At 41.9% G+C, this 7,672-nt stretch overlaps 1 pseudogene across 1 annotated transcript; it reads left to right on the top strand.

Moving 5' to 3' along the window:
• Positions 1-3,284: 3,284 nt before the first annotated feature.
• On the top strand, positions 3,285-4,823 carry LOC105549812 (annotated as a pseudogene). The gene is made up of 2 exons (XR_001007621.1): positions 3,285-3,377; positions 3,729-4,823. The product of XR_001007621.1 is annotated as a protein FAM45B-like (transcript).
• Positions 4,824-7,672: the final 2,849 nt, after the last annotated feature.

The following is a 7,672-nucleotide window of genomic DNA, read 5'->3' as shown; positions in this document are numbered from 1 at the left end:
AATGAACTTCATTAGATCCTTGGAAAACCCCCACTGCTGAAAATCTGAGTAACTCTGTGATACCCTTTTGAGTCTGGTGAATAATTTCTTTTCGTTCATTTTCATTAAGGGCTGAACTTCCTTACTGTTCTAGAGGTTGTTAAATTTGATTTGTATAGTTGTGAGAAGTGCTCAAATTGCTGATTCCATTGCTTACTTTTGATCATGTCTCTCTTTTTTCTCCTTTCTGTGGTGTGATTTAAACTTAATCCTTAAAAGGCATATATTTGAATTTTTCAGCTAGTTAGAAACCCGAATATACAAATCAAAGAAAGCTGTTCCTTACATGCTGCAGATTCAGTTTTCTTCCTGTGTTAAGATCTCCTTCAGGGTTAGTAATTTGTTAAGGCCAAGAGCTCCTATGGAATGAAATTCAGTTGGGGGTAAGGGGCATTGAGTAGTAAGATCATCTTTATAATAGAGATGCCACTCTTACAGATATTGACAGCTATTGGGCCCATAAAATTTTTACCAAACATTGGAAAGACAGGATATGAGCAACTTCTGATTACTGCAGTCTCAAATATCAGGAAATACCATTATCCTCAGGGCAATGAATAAACAATCAAAAAAGACTCACAGACTAGATTAGCTGTCAGGTATCACCAAACAGGGACTGGATTCTTGCCAAACACCACCCAACAGAGATTGTCCCGAGAAATTCATTCCATAACATTTACCAGAAACCTACACTGACGCCATTGATGGAAGAAAATAACGATGCAAACGAGAGACAGAGAGAGAGAAAGAGAGAGAGAAAGAGAGAGAGAAAGAGAGAGAGAAAGAGAGAGAGAAAGGACTTGTCCAATGACCATACTTAGTATTTAAAAGCAAAAGAGCTCAGTTTCTGCTCATGAAAACAGAAGAACTGAGGAAACAAGAGCCAATAGCTCTAAGGATCCAGGTCTGCACCAGGGGCCTGTTAGGTGCAGGATTCTGTTGGCTCCAATGATGGGTCTCAGATGGACTAATTTTTATGGACATGGCCCCTGAAAGAAATCAGTCGAGGAATAATATAGAGACACTTATCTGCATGCTCATTCTCCATTACTATAGAAGGAAGAACTGGCATTAGATTGTTTTCAGCGAATAAAAGTAAAATCAAGATTTATAAAGAAAAGAGGAAAGAGGAGGAGAAAAAAAAAATGCCTGGGACCATTGTGATTTTGCTTTCTTCAGATAAGCGACTTGGCAGAAAGCTATCAAAGAGGTCACTGTGACCTGTCTTCTCTGGACCTATGTGACTTGGTCACCACCGGAAACAATGACAAGCCGGGCACAGTGACTCATGACTGTAATACCAGCACTTTAGGAGGCTGAGGCAGGAGTATTGCTTGAGCTCAGTTGGAGAGCAGCCTGGTCAATGTGATGAAACACCATCTCTACAAAAAAATACAAAAATTAGCCAGGCATGTTGGTGTATGCTGGTAGTCCCAGCTACTCAGGAGACTGAGGTGGGAGGATCACCTAAGCCCAGGAAGGCTGAGGCTACAGTGAGCTGTCATCTTGCCACTGCACTCCAGCCTGGGTGACAGAGTGAGGCCTTGTCTCAAAATAAATACATTTTAAAAAGAAACAGGGCTGACCACGGTGGCATGCTGGTAATCTCGCACAGAACTTCGGGATACTGAGATAGGAGGATCACTTGAGCTCAGGAGTTGGATACCAGCCTGGGCAACATGGCAAGATCCTATCTCTAAAAAAAAAAAGAAAAAGAAAAAGAAAAAAAGAGTTACTTTGGAGGCTGAGGTGGGAGGATCACTAGAGCCCAGGCGATGGAGGTTGCAGCAAGCTGAGATCACACCACTGCACTCCATCCTGGGTGACAGAGTGAGACCTAGTCTAAAATAAAGTTGGTGGGGGGGGGCGGGGCGTGTGGACAGTTTGTTGTGCCAGCAAGTAAATGAAGAAAGGGACAGTATTAGTGTTGAGAAATAAATTGGAATATGATTTGGTGCCTTTCCCACAGAAGATAAATGTGCTCAATGTGCTGAAGTTAGAGGCATTATATAAGGCCCATTGCAGTGGCTCATGCCTGTAAATCCTAGCACTTTAGGAGTCCTCGGAGCTACTGGAGCCCAGGAGTTTGGAGACCAGCCTGTGCGACATGGTGAAACCCCCTGTCTACAGAACATAAAAAATTTATCAGGGAGTGATGGCCCGCACCTGTAGTCCCAGCTACTGGGAAGGCTGAGAGATGGGAGGATCGCTTGAGCCTGAGAAGACGAGGCTGCAATGAGACGCGATTGGGTCACTGTGCTCCAGCCTGAGAGACAGAATGAGACCCTGTCACAAAAACCAAAACTAAAAATTAAAAAGCCTATAATATAGCAGTGGCACATTCAGTTCTCTACACTATAGAAATATCAGAGGTCAAAGATATATATACAAGAATGATGATTTCAGGATTCTTTGTAATCCTAAAATCATGAAGCCAACCTCATTTCAGACATATTTTGAAAAGGGGTAGGTAAATCATGCACAAACTGAGGGAAAAATACTGTTTTCAAAAATAATGGAGAGGATTATTATGATGATGAATGATTCCACTGGTCACATTATTGATAGAGCAATCACTAAATCCAGGCCCATCCTGGGGATAGGACACCTCTCTAGGCCTCCTATTAAAAATGAAAAGAATGAGGTTCCTCTATAACCCATCCAAACCTATAAGGGGCAGCATGAGGATTTTATCGCACCAGAAGTGACTTGTTTGGTCTCTGATTCTTGCACACAGGCACAAGACAACCTGACATTTCAGGAGACGTTCTGTCAGAATTGTATCTCTGAGTGGGGTGGTCCTTCACAGGACTCCCTGTTAACTGTGACTAGAATCCTGAGAAGAGAAAACCCTTCCTGAAATGGGCATATGCCTGGCTGGCTTGGAACCAATCTTTCGGACTTAGGACTATGGGAAGGATAGGGGGAGATTCTCTAGTGATGATAATATATGAGCTCTTTAAAAGCTAGAGCAGGCGTCCCTGGGTGGGCTTGAACTACCCACCGTTCGGTTAATAGCCGAACGTGCTAACAGATTGCGCCGCAGAGATAGGTACTAGTGATTCCACTGGGCGCTATAGGCAGGGCGCACTCACCACACTCCCCTATCCCTTCCAGCCTCAGGGCCCGCCTGGCAGGACTACCGACCAAGGCCTTGGAAAACCGGAGCGATTAGAGCAGTGAGTCGCGCTGGTCACGTTGGACACCTGTGCGTTGGGAGATTCTGGAGCCAGAAGGACAGCCGAATGGCCTTCGCCCGCCCTGCCCCTCGCCTGCTTCAGAAGCCCCCGGAAACGCCCTGGTCCGCGGCCTGGGCCGGAGCCGCCAGGGGGCTTAAGGTAAGCTGAACGCCCAGTGGGCTCCCAGGATGGCTCTTCTGGTTCTTTGCGCCGCCTTCGCCCAGTGAGGGAGCCTGTGCCCATCCGGCCCAGTCACTTTCGGGGCCGCTGCGGAGCTGCCGCTGCCATCTTTGGATCTTGTGTCCCGCACGGGGGCTCCACCAGGGCAGGGATGGTGGTGAGGGTGGCTCGTGGATCCCCTTCGCCGGGAGCGGGGTCTGGCGCTCACCAGGGCCCCATGATTAGGACTTGTTGAATGAATCCATCGTCGCCTTTATCGTTTAGTCCTTTGAAGAGCCTTGAGAATGGAAATCATAAGAGATTTTTCCATTAGAAAGTTCTTTGTACAAGGCGTTTATTCACACAGCACTGATGCTAAAGAAAAGAATTGTGGTGTATCACCCCAAAATAGAAGCGGTCCAGGAGTTTACCAGGACTCTGCCTGCCCTGGTGTGGCACCGATAGGACTGGACCATCCTTCACTCTTACCTACACCTCAACGCGGATGAGCTGGAAGCCCTGCAGATGTGCACAGGTTACATCGCTGGATTTGTAGACTTGGAGGTGAGCAACAGACCAGACCTCTATGATGTGTTTGTGAATCTGGCAGAGAGTGAGATTACCATTGCTCCCCTTGCAAAAGAGGCCATGGCAATGGCCAAACTGCACAAACAAATGGGTCAGCTAATTGTTCAGTCTGCAGAAGATCCAGAGAAATCAGACAGCCAGGTGATACAGGATATTGCTCTAAAAACAAGAGAAATCTTTACCAACCCAGCACTGTTTTCAGAAGTTTTGGCTGATGGAGAAAAGAGAGTCCTTAATTTGGAGGCGCTAAAGCAAAAACGATTTCCGCCAGCAACAGAAAACTTCCTTTATCATCTAGCAGCAGCCAAACAAATGCTGAAAATCTGACTGTGTGACAGAATGTATCACTGATGACTGATAGAAAGCCCTCTTTCACTGTGATTATCCATTAACTACATAAAGTCCTGAAAATAACAGAGAAACTATTATATATTTTTAATGATTTATCTGCAGGTATTGAGATTTGACCTGAAAAACAATGAAACACATGAACACACTTCTGATTCTCTCCCAGCTGATTAGTTTCCTGCCTGCTCTCAGTGTTGGACAAAGTGCTGTAACTACTTTATATAACAATACAAAACAGCTGGAGGTCCTGGGGTAAGAGAAAAAAAGCACATCATGACAAATGTGAAAGCTTTCATTATTACACGTTCCAGTTTGTCTCACTGTGTAGTCATAAGCTAATGGTTTACTTTCAGAAAGCTGCCTGAAACGTTGCTTTGTATTCTAGGAAGAACTTTAATTCCTCCTGAGAAACTCTACTTTCTGAGCCCAACTGCTAAGTTTTCTGTGGAACTGTCTAGAAGATCATTCAAGAGAGCCTGCAGTTGCACTTTCTTGTAAAAGTTAAAAAAACAAACAAAAAAAGGTTTTATCCGGCATTTGAACATTTTGCCTATGAGAGTTTTGCATATATTTTATACTTGAGTAGACAACTTTAATAATCCATATTTATACTATCACAGATGTAAGCATTTGGCAAACGTTCAGCCATTAACACTCATTTGACCCTGTTAGCAATATTCTTTTGAAAACGGTGCAGTCCTTATGTGGTAAACTAAGAAGCCCATTGAATATAACAGTGTGTGGGACTGGAACAGTGACCTTATATTATTGCTAAGGGAATATGAGATTAACTTACAGGGGTCAAAACCAGAGAAAGGCTTCCAACAACTTTGGTGAAAGTAATTTGGCCACAAGTCAAGTCAATTGTTTGTATTCATTAATATACCTTTTTCACAACTGGAGACCTTAAAATTGCCAAATCAGCATGGAGGCCTCAATTACGTGCTTGTTAGTGTGTCATTCATGTTGGTTGTAAGGGATTATTTTCACTCAGTACTGATGTCCTTGGAAATCTTACCTGGAAGCATGTTTGCAAAAAACATTATTGGATCTTTCATTTTTTTCTTGGTATTACATATTTGTTAAATAAAAATTAAACACTCACCCTTTTTGAGTGAGGGCAGGGGAGGACCTGAAATAAGATGATGTTTACTAAGGCAAATAATAGAAAATTAAATCTGCACTTTATGGAAATGAATAATACTAACATGTTTTTCCTCATTTTTTTTGTATTACTATACTAGCTAACGATCAAAGTTGTTAAAATTATAAATTTATGATGCAGAAATAAAAAGGAAATATTTTGATATTCAACTAAAAAAAATAAAATAAAAAACAAAGTACAATAAAATAAAATTGAAAAGAAAATACTAAATTTGAATATGTGTAATATACGAGGTGCTATTTTCTGTATACTGGGTTTCAGTGTAATGACTATTTCTTATTTTACTTGTATTCAAAATTAAGCAAGTGTGCTTTAAGTAGACTACAGATCTAATCCATCTATTTTCTTGTTTTTCTTTTTGATTTTTTTCTACATTCTACAAATGCTACTGTTGAGAGGTGAATACAGATCCCATCAATGTCTGATGGATACTCAGCATTTGTGTGGAGTAGCCACACATGTGGTCATCTCTATGTTGAAAACCTGAGGTCAGAGTAGACCAGTGGTCCTTGTCATCTTCAGCTGTGTATTAGAATATCATGGAAGTTTTTTAAAGGTACTAATGCTCAAATCACACCCCAGACCATTTAAGTGAGAATCTCAAGATGTCAGTTCAAGGCATTCATCTTTATTGAAATCTCACCAGGTGCTTATTACATGGTAGCAGATTTAGAAACAATGAATTAACTAACCTGATTTCCTGTCATTTTCTTTCCTATTCTCATTTCTCTCATGATTGCCTTCATTCTCTGTGGCTCTATGGATTTTAGTCTTTCTTCTGACAATTTAAGTTAAATCTCTCACTTGGGCTGGTTTGAGGCTAAGACTATCCTATAGATACATTCTTGTCTATCATCTTGTGTAGACATAAAGCTGGTCCCTGGACTCACTTCTCTCAAAGTTAATTCATGAAATGCTCTCTTATTTCTCTGACCTCAAGATTCACCTTAGTTGTGCTTTAGACTCTTACTGAGCTTGTAGAAGTAGATATGTGAATAAAAGGAGAATGTACCTCATGGTCTATGCAGGTTCAAAGTCCTACCCTGCCCTCTGCATCTACCTTTGGCTGAGGTCCCTTTGAAATGTCACAAATGTTCTCCAGTTAATGTCAGCTAAGTAAGTCCATGAGGAGCAGACATTGAGTCCCTGGAAACTTCATCCACATTGGCATAAGGTTGCCCATCTACAGCTGAAGATACACCTAACTCCAGGCTAGCAGGGAACTCTCATCTGTGATCCAGGTTCAAATTTAGTTTTGATTTTTTTGTTTGTTTGTTTGTTTTTGTTTTTTGAAGGAAAGATGTGCAGAGACCAGCTCGGTTGGGGAGACCCTAACCCAGCGGCGCTAGAGGAATTAAAGACACACACACAGAAATATAGAGGTGTGGAGTGGGAAATTAGGGGTCTCACAGCCTTCAGAGCTGAGAGCCTCGAACAGAGATTTACCCATGTATTTATTAACAGCAAGCCAGTGATAAGCATTGCTTCTATAGATTATAGATTAACTAAAAGTATTCCTTATGGGAAATAAAGGGATGGGCCAAAATAAAGGGATGGGTTTGGCTAGTTATCTGCAGCAGGAGCATGTCCTTAAGGCGTAGATCACTCATGCTATTGTTTGCGGTTTAAGAACACCTTTAAGCAGTTTTCCGCCCTGGGTTGGCTAGGTGTTCCTTGCCTTCATTCTGGTAAACCCACAGTCTTCCAGTGTGGATGTCATGGCCATCATGAACATGTCACAGTGCTGCAGAGATTTTGTTTATGGCCAGTTTTGGGATCAGTTTATGGCCAGATTTTGGGGCACCTGTTCCCAACATGTCCCCCTTATTTGATTTGCAAAGTTATAAAAGCATAGGCAGCTCGGTGAGCTACTTCTTGCAGGATTCGGGATCTGCATCTGCAGACTATACAAAAACAAACAACACAGATTAAAAGCACAACCATCATTGAAATCACAGAGTTGCCAAGTGTTTTTATCCATTTTAATGCGTTACTAGCTGCTAATCTGTCTGCAGCTCCTTCAAGCACTCCTGTTCTTGGCATTAAGGTCAGGTGTGCCTGGGATGCTTTAAATATTGTTCTTTTAATTTTGCAATATCCAAAGACAAGTTTGTAGAATGTCTTTCTAGATGCTTTTTTATTATTCCCCAAATTTTGATCTTATTAAGAGTTATTAATAGTTTTCACAAATCCT

This window comes from Mandrillus leucophaeus, unplaced genomic scaffold (genome assembly GCF_000951045.1).
Source record: "Mandrillus leucophaeus isolate KB7577 unplaced genomic scaffold, Mleu.le_1.0 Scaffold457, whole genome shotgun sequence".
NCBI classification, from domain to species: domain Eukaryota; kingdom Metazoa; phylum Chordata; class Mammalia; order Primates; family Cercopithecidae; genus Mandrillus; species Mandrillus leucophaeus.
This window is presented reverse-complemented; position numbering and strand designations above follow the sequence as displayed.